The sequence below is a fragment of the Coregonus lavaretus genome (assembly GCF_964263955.1).
Source record: "Coregonus lavaretus genome assembly, chromosome: 17".
Classification (NCBI taxonomy): domain Eukaryota; kingdom Metazoa; phylum Chordata; class Actinopteri; order Salmoniformes; family Salmonidae; genus Coregonus; species Coregonus lavaretus.
The window spans coordinates 9,474,730-9,490,280 of NC_140004.1; the positions used below are offsets into that span (position 1 = coordinate 9,474,730).

Genomic DNA, 15,551 nt, shown 5'->3' on the forward strand with positions numbered 1-15,551 from the left:
GAGACACCAGTGCATGTGTGCGCGTGACATCCGGCATGTGAACATGAACTGCTCAACTTAAATAGACCGCATATAAGTAGAGTGTGAATCCAATTGGTGCAATATCCACTGATGCGATCAGCTGATGCCACCACACTCGGTTTTCCCTTCTGAACTAAGCATAATTGAGCATTATTGAGGTTGGCACTGATGTTGGGCGATTAGGCCTGTCTCGCAATCGGCGTTCCAATTCAGCCCAAAGGCGTTCGATGGGGTTGAGATCAGGGCTCTGTGCAGGCCAGTCAAGTTCTTCCACACCGATCTCGACAAACCATTTCTGTATGGACGTCGCTTTGTGCACATGGGCATTGTCATGATGAAACAGGAAAGGGCCTTCCCCAAACTGTTGCCACAAAGTTGGAAGCACAGAATTGTCTAGAATGTCATTGTATGCTGTAGCGTTAAGATTTCCCTTCACTGGAAGGGGCCTAACCCGAACCATGAAAAACAGCCCCAGACCATTATTCCTCCTCCACCAAGCTTTACAGTTGGCATTATGCATTGGGGCAGGTATCGTTCTCCTGGCATCTGCCAAACCAGATTCGTCCATCGGTACTGCCAGATGATGAATCGTGATTCATCACTCCAGAGAATGCGTTTCCAATGCTCCAGAGTCCAATGGTGGCGAGCTTTACACCACTCCAGCCGACACGTGCTATTGCGCATGGTGATCTTAAGCTTGTGTGCGGCTGCTCGGCCATGGAAACCCATTTCATGAAGCTCCAGACGAACAGTTATTGTGCTGACGTTGCTTCCAGAGGCAGTTTGGAACTTGGTAGTGAGTGTTGCAACTGAGGACAAAATGATTTTTACGCATTTCAGCACTTGGCGGTCCCGTTCTGTGAGCTTGTGTGGCCTACCACTTCGCAGCTGAGCCGTTGTTACTCCTAGACGTTTCCACTTCACAATAACAACACTTACAGTTGACCGGGGCAGCTCTAGCAGGGCAGACATTTGACGAACTGACTTGTTGGAAAGGTGGCATCCTATGACGGTGCCACGTTGAAAGTCACATCTATTCAGTAAGGCCATTCTACTGCCAATGTTTGTCTATGGAGACTGCATGGCTGTGTGCTCAATTGTATACACCTGTCAGCAACGGGTGTGGCTGAAATAGCCGAATCCACTAATTTGAAGGGGTGTCAACACACTTTTGTGTGTATATATATATATATAGTGTATCTCTGCTGCGCTCTATCAGCACAATGGTCAGCGCCCTACAGCAAGGCCGTTTTGGTAATGAATATAGGCTGATAGAGAACCATGATAGAAGGTATCTATTTATATGATGAACATAACCATATGTAGCTATACCCAGGAGCTTAATTTGGGTTCTTGCATTGGAATTATTTAGAATTTTGCTCTTCACGCATAAAATTTCATATGCTTTTGACCAAGAAGTGACTGGTTCAATGGCATGAAATCTCCTCTGTGCTCTATCAGCACCATGGACAGTGCCCTACACACTAAAGCAAGATTTTGATAAAACCAACCAGCTAGATTGTTTCAATCTTACCTTTCAAAAGAGTTGCAGCCTCCTTTATGCTCTGTGGAACCTCCTGAGTAATCAATCATTCCATTCTCCCCAAAATCTTCTTGTAAGATCCCCCTCAAATGCTAGTTGGATTAGTTGAGCTTTCCTCGGGTGTAGCATGCTTCTTCTGTACTGACTGAACACGTTTGTCAAAGTGGAAAGCGAGTTCTCGCATGTTTCAGTGCAGTAAGCATGGTCGGCATAGCAGAGAGAGGCCCAGAGAATTGTTGCAGGATATCAAGTGTGGTCCATTTGTCCTCATTAGAACCAGGGTGGGCGTTTTCAGTCTGCAAAAACTGGCGAGCGACACTAAACTTAGTTTCCACCAAATCTGTTTTGTTTAGCTCCAGCAGTGGTTTCACCTTTTTCACATCTAAAATGTCATGGCTCTCTGGGTCAGGTGCACACAGGGCCTCCACCAGTTGGCTGTTGCATTCGCTGAATCGTTCGGACATTTCACCAATAACAGCATCCAACGTGCTGAAGAACAGTCTTTTACACTCCGTCTCTTCTCCTCTGTCCTGCTGGCCTACTGTACTGTCCACCACGTATTGCTGGAGATTTGTACTTACATAACATTGTCGTTTGCTTGGAGCTGGTGGTGTTGCGTCAAATCTTTTGGTACTATCAATAGCATTCTTCCAGTTAGAATACCAAGCTTGGGTGAAGGCCTTGTCTGCGTTAGAATTGGACCCAACACAAAACTTTGGACATGGAAAACAAAATGCAGCCTCTGCAGTAACCGAGTATTCCAGCCAGGATTCTAGGCTAACTTGGGCTGGCTCCTCTGTTCCAAGATCATGAGGAACTGTTGGAGGTGGCTGTGGGGCCATTAACCTGGTCACGCTTGTGGAAGGGTAGGTAGGCTCTGCACATGGAGCTAGCTGGAGCTCGGCAGCATCATCGCTGCTGGGATTGGCATCGGCCTCGGTGGTTTGATACTGCTGCTGTTGCTCATCGGTCTCCTTCTCCTTTGTTTGGGTACTTTGGCAAAGATATTTTCGATATCCATCATGGGAGATTAGCTGATTCGAGCTAGCTAAATGAGATAAGGCTAATAACATTAACACGTTTTACAGCTAGCTAAGAAGCTAACTAAACTCTGTAGTGGTGGGGCGTGAGGCAGAGTTGAGTGAAGCAGCTTCAACTGTAAACTTGACCCCACACTTATAAATCGAAATATAATATTACAGGTGAAGGTGTATCATGTTATTCACTTAGCTTATCTGAGAGATGAGAAGTGTTCACATAATGTATACTAGAAACCCAAAGGAGTCCTACCTTACCGCCCAGTGGCTTTCCATAGCCCCCCAACACACACCGCGGCGCGCCCTGTTGATTGTGCTGACACAGCGCAGCGGAGATACTAAATCATTGTAACTTTTTAGCTATTTTTATATAGGGACATTAAACTAAAACTGAGGGGGCTCAAGTTTGAACTGAGGGGGCTAAGCCCCCTTTAGCCCCCTCGTGGAGCCGGGTCCGTAAGTTTATCAGCTGTTTCTTTCCTTACATACATTATGTGTCCACAGTGTCCAGTTTTCGAAGAAAACTAGCCTATCCTATGATTTACAGGCTGGTTTTTTTATGGAGAGTGACTGTGGAGTTGTTGAAATTCTTTACTGAGATTCTGGAGTGGTATGTGGGAGCTTTTCATCGACACAGCTTTTTGTGTGCGAAATAATTCCTTTATGGGGAGGAAGTGGATCCCAACTCCTCCTTTAAGCCACACACACGTCACATACACATACCAAAATGCCTCTCAAAACCAATCGCCTCCCTGCCAAAGAGTATGTCTTTGTTCATTAACACACAGGCTTATTTTCATTTGGTAATGTAATGAAATCTGACCAAATCCATGTGGTCAGACAGAGGAAGGATAGATGGTGACAATAAGACGAGCAGTGATACTATGTGGCTTTCTTGGACCGGAATGGGAGACTGGGAGGAGATCAGGGTCAGTATTCACAAAGTGTCTCAGAGTAGGAGTGCAGATCTACGATCAGATTAGATGATAATTAATAATATTATATGGACAGGGGGGACCTTGGCCTGTATCCACAAAGCATCTCGGAAATGGTCCTAGGAATCCTGTTAAAACCTGTTTTAAGACAACAAAAAACTCCCAGCTCAGAGTAGGTATTAGGATGATGTTAAAACACTGCCCAGACAAAGTCTGAGCCAGGAGTAAAATCAACGTATAAAAGTTTCTCAGCTGTTAATCACGGCAGTTTGACGTACCACAAAGGAAATAATGATGATGCTTGTTGACCTTGTTGCAAATGATGGTGAATAACCAATCATGATGAGGCATCGGCAGCTGTGAACTCTATAGCATGCTTCAGACAACCACAGTGAATGTGACTGTACATCAAATGTTGCTATGGTAAAATGTTTTATATTTCTTGTTAACGAACTATAGTTTTGGCAAGTCGGTTAGGACATCTACTTTGTGCATGACACACAAGTAATTTTTCCAACAATTGTTTACAGACAGATTATTTCACTTATAATTCACTGTATCACAATTCCAGTGGGTCAGAAGTTTACATACACTAAGTTGACTGTGCCTTTTAAACAGCTTGGAAAATTCCATAAAATGATGTAATGGCTTTAGAAGCTTCTGATAGGCTAATTGACATCATTTGAGTCAATTGGAGTTGTACCTATGGATGTCTTTCAAGGCCTACCTTCAAACTCAGTGCCTCTTTGCTTGACATCATGGGAAAATCAAAAGAAATCAGCCAAGACCTCAGAAAAAAACATTGTAGACCTCCACAAGTCTGGTTCATCCTTGGGAGCAATTTCCAAACGCCTGAAGGTACCACGTTCATCTGTACAAACAATAGTACGCAAGTATAAACACCATGGGACCACGCAGCCGTCATACCGCAGAGGAAGGAGACTCGTTCTGTCTCCTAGAGATGAACGCACTTTGGTGCGAAAAGTGCAAATAAATCCCAGAACAGCAAAGGACCTTGTGAAGATGCTGGAGGAAACAGGTAAAAAAGTATCTATATATTCAGTAAAACGAGTCCTACAGTGGGGAAAAAAAAGTATTTAGTCAGCCACCAATTATGCAAGTTCTCCCACTTAAAAAGATGAGAGGCCTATAATTTTCATCATAGGTACACGTCAACTATGACAGACAAAATGAGAATTTTTTTCTCCAGAAAATCACATTGTAGGATTTTTAATGAATTTATTTGCAAATTATGGTGGAAAATAAGTATTTGGTCACCTACAAACAAGCAAGATTTCTGGCTCTCACAGACCTGTAACTTCTTCTTTAAGAGGCTCCTCTGTCCTCCACTCGTTACCTGTATTAATGGCACCTGTTTGAACTTGTTATCAGTATAAAAGACACCTGTCCACAACCTCAAACAGTCACACTCCAAACTCCACTATGGCCAAGACCAAAGAGCTGTCAAAGGACACCAGAAACAAAATTGTAGACCTGCACCATGCTGGGAAGACTGAATCTGCAATAGGTAAGCAGCTTGGTTTGAAGAAATCAACTGTGGGAGCAATTATTAGGAAATGGAAGACATACAAGACCACTGATAATCTCCCTCGATCTGGGGCTCCACGCAAGATCTCACCCCGTGGGGTCAAAATGATCACAAGAACGGTGAGCGAAAATCCCAGAACCACACGGGGGGACCTAGTGAATGACCTGCAGAGAGCTGGGACCAAAGTAACAAAGCCTACCATCAGTAACACACTACGCCGCCAGGGACTCAAATCCTGCAGTGCCAGACGTGTCCCCCTGCTTAAGCCAGTAAATGTCCAGGCCCGTCTGAAGTTTGCTAGAGTGCATTTGGATGATCCAGAAGAGGATTGGGAGAATGTCATATGGTCAGATGAAACCAAAATAGAACTTTTTGGTAAAAACTCAACTTGTCGTGTTTGGAGGACAAAGAATGCTGAGTTGCATCCAAAGAACACCATACCTACTGTGAAGCATGGGGGTGGAAACATCATGCTTTGGGGCTGTTTTTCTGCAAAGGGACCAGGACGACTGATCCGTGTAAAGGAAAGAATGAATGGGGCCATGTATCGTGAGATTTTGAGTGAAAACCTCCTTCCATCAGCAAGGGCATTGAAGATGAAACGTGGCTGGGTCTTTCAGCATGACAATGATCCCAAACACGCCACCCGGGCAACGAAGGAGTGGCTTCGTAAAAAGCATTTCAAGGTCCTGGAGTGGCCTAGCCAGTCTCCAGATCGCAACCCCATAGAAAATCTTTGGAGGGAGTTGAATAGTCCGTGTTGCCCAGCGACAGCCCCAAAACATCACTGCTCTAGAGGAGATCTGCATGGAGGAATGGGCCAAAATACCAGCAACAGTGTGTGAAAACCTTGTGAAGACTTACAGAAAACGTTTGACCTGTGTCATTGCCAACAAAGGGTATATAACAAAGTATTGATAAACTTTTGTTATTGACCAAATACTTATTTTCCACCATAATTTGCAAATAAATTCATAAAAAATCCTACAATGTGATTTTCTGGAATAAAAATTCTCATTTTGTCTGTCATAGTTGACGTGTACCTATGATGAATATTACAGGCCTCTCTCATCTTTTTAAGTGGGAGAACTTGCACAATTGGTGGCTGACTAAATACTTTTTTTCCCCACTGTAAGTGTGTACTCACCATTTGGCCAGACTTTGACCTCTTACATCTGAAGAGGAAACCAATTTAGAACAGATGCCTTACGGAGACATACAACTTCAACTTACAAAACAGAGCAGGCTTTAGTTAGCAGATACAGTAAAGGCAAAGAAGGAACAGTCATAGGAGGAAAAGTTCCATGCATGTAAAGAAGTTCTCTTAAGCAGTCTTAAACACCTTGTCCTATTTAGAACAAACCTCACCAGGATTTGAATCCAGTTTTTTCAATAGCACACCACATTTTTCACCCCAGTCAGTACATTATCTGCCAGAGTTGTGAAAGCCTTCCCTCTCTCTCCTTCTCCCACTAGTCTCTGCATATTTCACCACATCTCCTCAGTGTTGGGAGCTGTCCTGATGTTTAGGTGCAGTGCAGTGCTGTTCTCTAGTCTAGGACATAAGATCAGAAGCTGCACAAGTCAGTGCAACAGAGGGTTGACGAATTTTAGAATTTGCAAAAACATTTTATTTTATTTTGTCATCTCAAGTTGTTGCGGAGAAGGACAAATGTCTGCATAGTCTACTAACAGTGGCAGACTGTTGGAGCGAGGGGAGGGGGAGCAGGACCGAGTTTGGGAAACCCTGTGTTAGAGGTTGAAATGTCGGGCACATGTAGCAAAGGTTTGGGGAGGAAGGCCTACTACTACAGATAGAACAGCTGCTCCCGGAGTAGGACCAGAGCTGCTAACGGGTGACTAACTACAGTATCTCTTTTTCCCTCTGGGACAGACCTCCACCATATGTCATACGTGTTTTTTATCAATGTTGAAACCAAAACGGAACTGCAAAGAGGTTTAAAATGCATCATTCTGGTCTTTTTATTTGTTTGTCACTTCAATCCATTTTGTCTCACCTAAATATCCCAGTAGAAGGTGTGACGGATGATGGTGTTGAGCAAGTACCACTGTAACTGCACAGTAAATCAAATAAATAAATAAACTCTCACAGCCTTGATAGTGTTTGTCTGAAGTTGTCTTATGTTCTGTGACTTCGGCTTGCACTCTGGACTGAGTTCAAGGCTCATCTGGTCATGGAGGTATTTACACACAGGTATAGGTTAGGGGGAAAGGGGACCCCTCTTCACCTAGCCTAATAAAGCTTGCCCCTGGCTTTTACTTCCAATTAGTGGTGCAAAAACATATTTTTCCAATTTGGAGATGAAAAACCACAACCTAATAGTCTCGACATGTTTCCTGCGTTGTTTACGATCTGTACCTAGAGTTGCTCCTTAAACTCGTCATTAAACTTGAGTCTGAGTGATCTACGCAGAATTCCTTTGTATTCATATAAAACTTTTTGAAAATGGATAGCAGACATTTGAGGAATGTGCTTTTGCTGTATGACACACACTGCAACCGAGACCTCCGTTGGAACAGTGCACTGTGTGTGTGTGTGTGTTTGTGCGCGTTGTGCCAGTAACCAAAAGGTCAAATCCCGAGCAGACTAGGTGCCGATGTGCCCTTGATCGAGGCACTTAACCCTAATTGCTCCTGTATGTCGCTCTGGATAAGAGTGTCTGCTAAATGACCTAAATGTAAATGTAAAAATGTGTGTGTGTACTCGTGATAAATGGAAGAAGAAAAAAGTTTAAGAAAAAAATTGAAGAAAACATTTATTACTTCTGTATTAGCAGCGGAAAATTTCCCTCAGCCACAAAATGAGTGAACTAGGCCTTTATTTATACAGCACCCCCAACCCAAAACATCTTCCTGCAGCCGTGCGTGCGTGTGTCCAACAGTTATGTTCACAGGCCTTGTTGGAAAATAAATAAAATACAAATATTCATTCTTTCACCATGTTAATAAAAGGTATCTATAAGGAATTAAACAAAAGATGGATGCAGTGGTGTGCTGCTGTAGGCTGTAAATTGTTTGTAATTTGATAGGTCATACAGTGCCTTGCTAAAGTATTCATCCCCTTGGCGTTTTTCCTATTTTGTTGCATTTCAAGCAGTAATTTAAATGGATTTTTATTTGGATTTCATGTAATGGACAGACACAAAATAGTCCAAATTGGTGAAGTGAAATTCAAAAAAGAACTTATTTCAAAAAATTCTAAAAGATTAAATAACGGAAAAGTGGTGCGTGCAATGTATTCACCCCCTTTGCTATGAAGCCCCTAAATAAGATCTGGTGTAACCAATTACCTTCAGAAGTCACATAATTAGTTAGATTGCACACAGGTGGACTTTATTTAAGTGTCACATTATCTGTCACATGATCTCAGTATATATACACCTGTTCTGAAAGGCCCCAGAGTCTGCAACACCACTAAGCAAGGGGCACCACCAAGCAAGCGGCACCATGAAGACCAAAGAGCTCTCCAAACAGGTCAGGGACAAAGTTGTGGAGAAGTACGGAACAGGGTTGGGTTATACAAAACTATCCGAAACTTTGAACATCCCATGGAGCACCATTTAAATCCATTATTAAAAAATGGAAAGAATATGGCACCACAACAAACCTGCCAAGAGAGGGCTGCCCACCAAAACTCACGGACCAGGCAAGGAGGGCATTAATCAGAAGGGCAACAAAGAGACCAAAGATAACCCTGAAGGAGCTGCAAAGCTCCACAGCGCCGATTGGAGTATCTAACCATAGGACCACTTTAAGCCGTACACTCCACAGAGCTGGGCTTTACGGAAGAGTGGCCAGAAAAAATAAGCAACTACAGAGCAGTTTTGCCTTGATGAATTGGCAAAAATCCCAGTGGCTAGATGTGCCAAGCTTATAGAGACATACCCCAAGCTCTACAAAGTATTGACTTTGGGGGGGGGGTGAATAGTTATGCACGCTCAAGTGTTCTGTTTTTTTGTCTTATTTCTTGTTTGTTTCACACAAAAATATATTTTGCATTTTCAAAGTGGTAGGCATGTTGTGTAAATCAAGTGGTACAAACCCCCCAAAAATCAATTTTAATTCCAGGTTGTAAGGCAACAAAATAGGAAAAATGCCAAGGGGGGTGAATACTTTCGCAAGGAACTATATAACAGCTCTTCTATGAAGACTTGTCTCTGATGCAGGTTTGACTCTTCACACTGCCTGTGGGGATGCTCTCCCACTGGCCTGTACGCCATGGACTGACTGCACTTTAACAGTCAGAAAAATGAACACCCGCTGCTCTGTATGTGAAGTAGAACATTTTATACTGAACAGAAATATAAACGCAACATGCAACAATTTCAAAGATTTTACTGAGTTACAGTTCATAGAAGGAAATCAGTCAATTGAAATGACTAAAATGTAAATGCACTGGAAAACCTTCACAGACTATCCCGTAGGTGAAGAAGCAGAATGTGGAGGTCCTGGGCTGGCGTGGTTACACGTGGCCTGCAGTTGTGAGGCCGGTTGAATGTACTGCCAAATTCTCTAAATCAACGTTGGAGGTGGCTTATGGTAGAGAAATTAACATTCAATTCTCTGGCAACAGCTCTCTGTTGGACATTCCTGCATTCAGCATGCCAATTGCACTCTCCCTCAACTTGAGACATCTGTTGCATTGTGTTGTGACAAAACGGCTAATTTTAGAGTGGTCTTTTATTGTCCCCAGCACCTGTGTAATGATCATGTGGTTCAATCAGCTTATGATATGCCATGCCTGTCAGGTGGATGGATTATTTTGGCAAAGGAGAATTGCTCACTAACAGGAATGAGAACACATTTGTGCACAAAATCTGAGAGAAATAAGCTTTTTGTGCGAATGTAACATTTCTGGGATGTTTTATTTCAGCACATGGAACATGGGATCAACACTTTACATGTTGTGTTTATATTTCTGTTCATTATATACTTATGTAGGCATACTGTATGATGGGGTCCTAAAGGGATACTTGGGGATTTTGGCAATGAGGCCCTTTATCTACTTCCCCAGAGTCAGATGAACTTGCGGATACCATTTTTATGTCTGTGTCCAGTATGAAGGAAGTTAGCGGTAGTTTCGCGAGCCAATGTTAACTAGTGTTAGCACAATGACTGGGTCTGTGGGTATCTGCTAGCATGCTCTGGGGAAGTAGATAAAGAACCTCATCGCCAAAATCCCAAAGTATCCCTTTAAGCTTCTTCTAGTGGCAGATTCTCTGCTGTAGCAGATGAAGGAGCTCTCTGGGTTTTACTGTTAACTGAGACCTGATAATAGGTTGTGACGCAGACAGACAGACCTCACACTGATCATACTACTAGACCATGGTTGTATTGTATATCTGGATTTCATACACACTGACAAGGCTGATCTCTCTGGTCGGCTGGACTAAAGCCACAGTGGACTGGAGAGGACAAGAGGTGTCAGGGTAAACAAGGTGTGGGAGAGGTCCAGTATGGAGTAGCTTGACAGCCGCAGGTATGGTATACTTTATCCTTCAGTGCTGTCACTGTGTTTGCACTAGGCAAACATGGGCAGGGAGGTGAAAAGGTTGTTGTACATGTTGCAGGTTGGTGTCAGGGGCGCTCTCCCGGTGATGGTCTAGTCACAGAGCTGAATTGGGGGCTTTTCCTCCTGGCATGAAATATCTCCATTGTCTGGAGGAGCCCACCCATTGGTCCCAAATTGGTTAAATCAATGTTGTTTCAATGTAATTTGTCAATGTATTGTCACATGGATTCTATGTGGAAAATACATTTGGATTTGAAAAAAAGTAACCTTGTTTTGTGAAATTTTAACCAGAAGATTGTCATCATGGTACCCAATTTTCAACATAAACAAACCTTGTATAAAATCTGTTTAATTTGTACCTTTGAAACAACGTCAGCTCTTCAAGGTACTATCTTACCTCTCTGTAAGAAAAAATAACAATAGGCTGGGCAGCACCTCATACTGGAGAGTTTATCTATCTACAGTTATCCTTTTGGTCTCCCATCCAGAGTTTTACCAAGCCTAGCTTTGATATTTGTCTCTGACTATTACCAATGTGCTATCATGAGGATGATTGTGTAGAAATCACCACTTAATAGATTCACTGTTGCTAAGATTTAACACAGAGCAAAGGAAATGTAACCATACTTTTTCAATCATTAATGATGCTATTTAGGCCTATATAGTATTTGGGAAGTCATCAACAGCTATTGTTTAAATTCAGCCCAGGATTACACAAAAACTAGAAAATACATATAGGCCTAGGGTTTCAAGCTTTGGTTGATTTCAAATGGAATTTACAAGTTAATAATGCATATTTTGGATTCATGCCTCCATTTTAACCGAAAATCAAAGCTAAAGAATAGGACTAAATCAAATCAAACTGTATTTAAAGTGCATTTAAAGTTTGATTTGATTTGGTCCAATTCTTTAACTTAGATGTTTGGTTGAAATGGAGACGTGAATCCTACATATCAATTATTATTTTGTAGACAAACTGGAATGAAATTCAGATTCAGTGGCACAGGTTGAACTATCCAAGCAGAAGATATCAAATCAAATGTTTATTGGTCGCATACACATATTTTGCAGATGTATCGAAATGCTTATGTTCCTAGCTCCAACAGTGCAGTAATACCTAACAATACAAAACCATAAACACAAATCACAAAAATATAAAGAAAGGAATTAAGAAATATAGAAAGGTACATCTCCTTCAAATGTTGATATTTAGTTGCGTTGACAACCAAACAATATTCAATATCACTTTTGTAATACAGTAAATAGCCTATTAACTTGTCGACAAGTTAACAAATTATATGATGGATTCACTTTTCCATCTAAACCAAAAATAAAAGATAAAGAATAGGATTAAGTCAGTGGCTCAGATGGAACTATCCAAGCGGTACATACACCTCCTTTTAAATGTTGGTATTTGGTTGCGTTGTCAACCAAGTACAACCAAACTCAATATTAGCTTTGTAATACAGTAAATAGCCTACAGTTAAAGGTATCTTACAAACTAATGTAACAGTATTTATTGAACCTTAAAATGAGTAACACATCATGGCCAAATGTTTTGGTTACTGTAACAAATGTCTTCATAGAAAGTGTGCATGTTCAAGATAGCATGCAAAGGTTGCAGTTCTGTGGAAATCTTCACAAATGCTATAGTAATCTGCAATGGCATTGATCACTTGTTCTATGTACTTTAATGTAATCTCAACTGCAATCCAGGTCATTTGGTTGTATTATTAGATGAAGCACTGTGATAAATAACAAAATATCTGACATTTTATTCCCATTTGAACTTTAAAAGCACAGTGATAAAACAGTTAGGTGACAACTAAACCCAAAATTTGACATAGATTGTCCATTGGAATTTGGTTGCGCTTTTAGATGGTTGAAAGCATAGTGATAACACATCGGGAATTAAACAAACTTTTGGCTGTGTTTTTGAGTGGGTGAAAATAGGTAGTAATCTCACTGATCAACTTATCAACCAAATAACAACCCAATTATTCTAGGGTGAAATTAAGTGGGCACTCTCTGGGACAAGTCTCTGAATTCAGGTACGGTAGCCTAAGCCTACTGCCCTTTTATGGCTATTCTAATGATCGCTAACTACAGTCATGGTCAAAAGTTTTGAGAATGACACAAGTATTGGTCTTCACAAAGTTCGCTGCTTCAATGTTATGAGATTTTTGTCAGATGTTACTATGGTATACTGAAGTATAATTACAAGCATTCCATAAGTGTCAAAGGCTTTCATTGACAATTACATTAAGTTTATGCAAAGAGTCAATATTTGCAGTGTTGACCATTCTTTTTCAAGACCTCTGCAATCCGCCCTGGCATGCTGTCAATTAACTTCAGGGCCACATCCTGACTGATGGCAGCCCATTCTTGCATAATCAATACTTGGAGTTTGTCAGAATTTGTGGGTTTTTGTTTGTCCACCCGCCTCTTGAGGATTGACCACAAGTTCTCAATGGGATTAAGGTCTGGGGAGTTTCCTGGCCATGGACCCAAAATTTCGATGTTTTGTTCCCCGAGCCACTTAGTTATCACTTTTGCCTTATGGCAAGGTGCTCCATCATGCTGGAAAAGGCATTGGTCGTCACCAAACTGTTCTTGGATGGTTGGGAGAAGTTGCTCTCGGAGGATGTGTTGGTACCATTCTTTATACATGGCTGTGTTCTTAGGCAAAATTGTGAGTGAGCCCACTCCCTTGGCTGAGAAGCAACCCCACACACGAATGGTCTCAGGATGCTTTACTGTTGGCATGACACAGGACTGATGGTAGCGCTCACCTTGTCTTCTCCGGACAAGGTGTTTTCCGGATGCCCCAAACAATCGGATTCATCAGAGAAAATGACACTACCCCAGTCCTCAGCAGTCCAATCCCTGTACCTTTTGCAGAATATCAGTCTGTCCCTGATGTTTTTCCTGGAGTGAAGTGGCTTCTTTGCTGCCCTTCTTGACACCAGGCCATCCTCCAAAAGTCTTCGCCTCACTGTGCGTGCAGATGCACTCACACCTGCCTGCTGCCATTCCTGAGCAAGCTCTGCACTGGTGGTGCCCCGATCCCGCAGCTGAATCTACTTTAGGAGATGGTCCTGGCACTTGCTGGACTTTCTTGGGCGCCCTGAAGCCTTCTTCACAACAATTGAACCTCTCTCCTTGAAGTTCTTGATGATCCGATAAATGGTTGATTTAGGTGCAATCTTACTAGCAGCAATATCCTTGCCTGTGTGCAAAGCAATGATGACGGCACGTGTTTCCTTGCAGGTAACCATGGTTAACAGAGGAAGAACAATGATTTCAAGCACCACCCTCCCTTTAAAGCTTCCAGTTTGTTATTCTAACTCAATCAGCATGACAGAGTGATCTCCAGCCTTGTCCTCGTCAACACTCTCACCTGTGTTAACGAGAGAATCACTGACATGATGGCAGCTGGTCCTTTTGTGGCAGGGCTGAAATGCAGTGGAAATGTTTTTTGGGGATTAAGTTCATTTTCATGGCAAAGAGGGACTTTGCAATTCATCTGATCACTCTTCATGACATTCTGGAGTATATGCAAATTGCCATCAACAAAACTGAGGCAGCAGACTTTGAAAATTAGTATTTCTCAAAACTTTTGACCACGACTGTATACAGGAATGAGGACTACAAAGCTATGGGGTTTGGCACATACGGTGAGCTCCAAACGTATTGGGACAGTGACACTTTTTTTGCTTTGGCTCTGTACTTTAGCACTTTGGATTTGAAATTATACAATTAGTATGAGGTTGAAGTGCAGGCTGTCAACTTTAAATTTAGGGTATTTCCATCCATATCGGGTTAACCGTTTAGAAATTACAGCACTTTTAACATAGTCCCCCCATTTTAGGGACCAAAAGTGTTGGGACAAATTCACTTATGTCTATTAAAGTAGTCAAAAGTTTAGTATTTGGTCCTATATTCCTAGCACGCAATGATTACATCAAGCTTGTGACTCTACAAAGTTGTTGGATGCATTTGCTGTTTGTTTTGGTTGTGTTTCAGATTATTTTGTGCCCAATAGAAATTAATGGTAAATAATGTATTGGGTCATTTTTGAGTCACTTTTATTGTAAATAAGAATGGAATATGTTTTTAATATATGTTTTTAAACACTTCTACATTAATGTGGATGCTACCATGATTACGGATAGTCCTAAATTAATCGTGAATAATGATGAGTAACAAAGTTACAGACGCAAAAAAAAAAATGCTAACCTGTCTTGGGGGTAGGATTTGTGCGTCCTTAACTTTCTCACTCTTCATTATTCACCATTCGTTCAGGACTATCCTTATGTACATAAGGTGCTGTAATTTCTAAATGGTTCACCCGATATGGATAAAAATACCCTGAAATTAAAGTTGACAGCCTGCACTTTAACCTCGTAGTCATTGTATCATTTCAAATCCAAAGTGCTGGAGTACAGAGCCAAAACAACAGCAAATGTGTCACTGTCCCAGTACTTTTGTAGCTCATTATAGTTAGTCTGCAGATATTAATGAGTAAAACCATTCTTTACATTGAGAAGTATTTGCATTTAAAGAATAGAACTGTCTTGGGTGTGACAATATACAGTATGTATTTGAGGTAGGCCTACCTTCAATTAATTTAGAATTGGAAGAAGTAAAAATGTTGTGATTTAACGCAACATTTTAGGCTATATTCCCAACAACATTTAGACTACTGTACCCTTGAAGAAATGTCAGCTAATCAAGACAGACTTATGTCGATGCCTTCTGAAACTAAGCCAGTGGAGAATGCAGTGAGAGGATATCTCCTGAGACAGCCAAACTCAGTGTAAACTGTCTCCAGACGTTTGGCAGCCAGACATCACTTTCCCATTTTGACAGCGTTCTCTTCCTGGTTGTTTGAAGTGATCTCGTCGTGTTGATGTGCTTTCAGATTATCCCT

At 41.7% G+C, this 15,551-nt stretch overlaps 1 protein-coding gene across 1 annotated transcript in view; it reads left to right on the forward strand.

Moving 5' to 3' along the window:
* The window catches only part of LOC311144918 (disabled homolog 2-interacting protein-like), a gene marked incomplete at both ends in the record, with an annotated part of 92,882 nt that overhangs the window by 25,126 nt on the left and 52,205 nt on the right, over nt 1-15,551 (forward strand). The gene's annotated exons all lie outside the window — the stretch shown is intronic.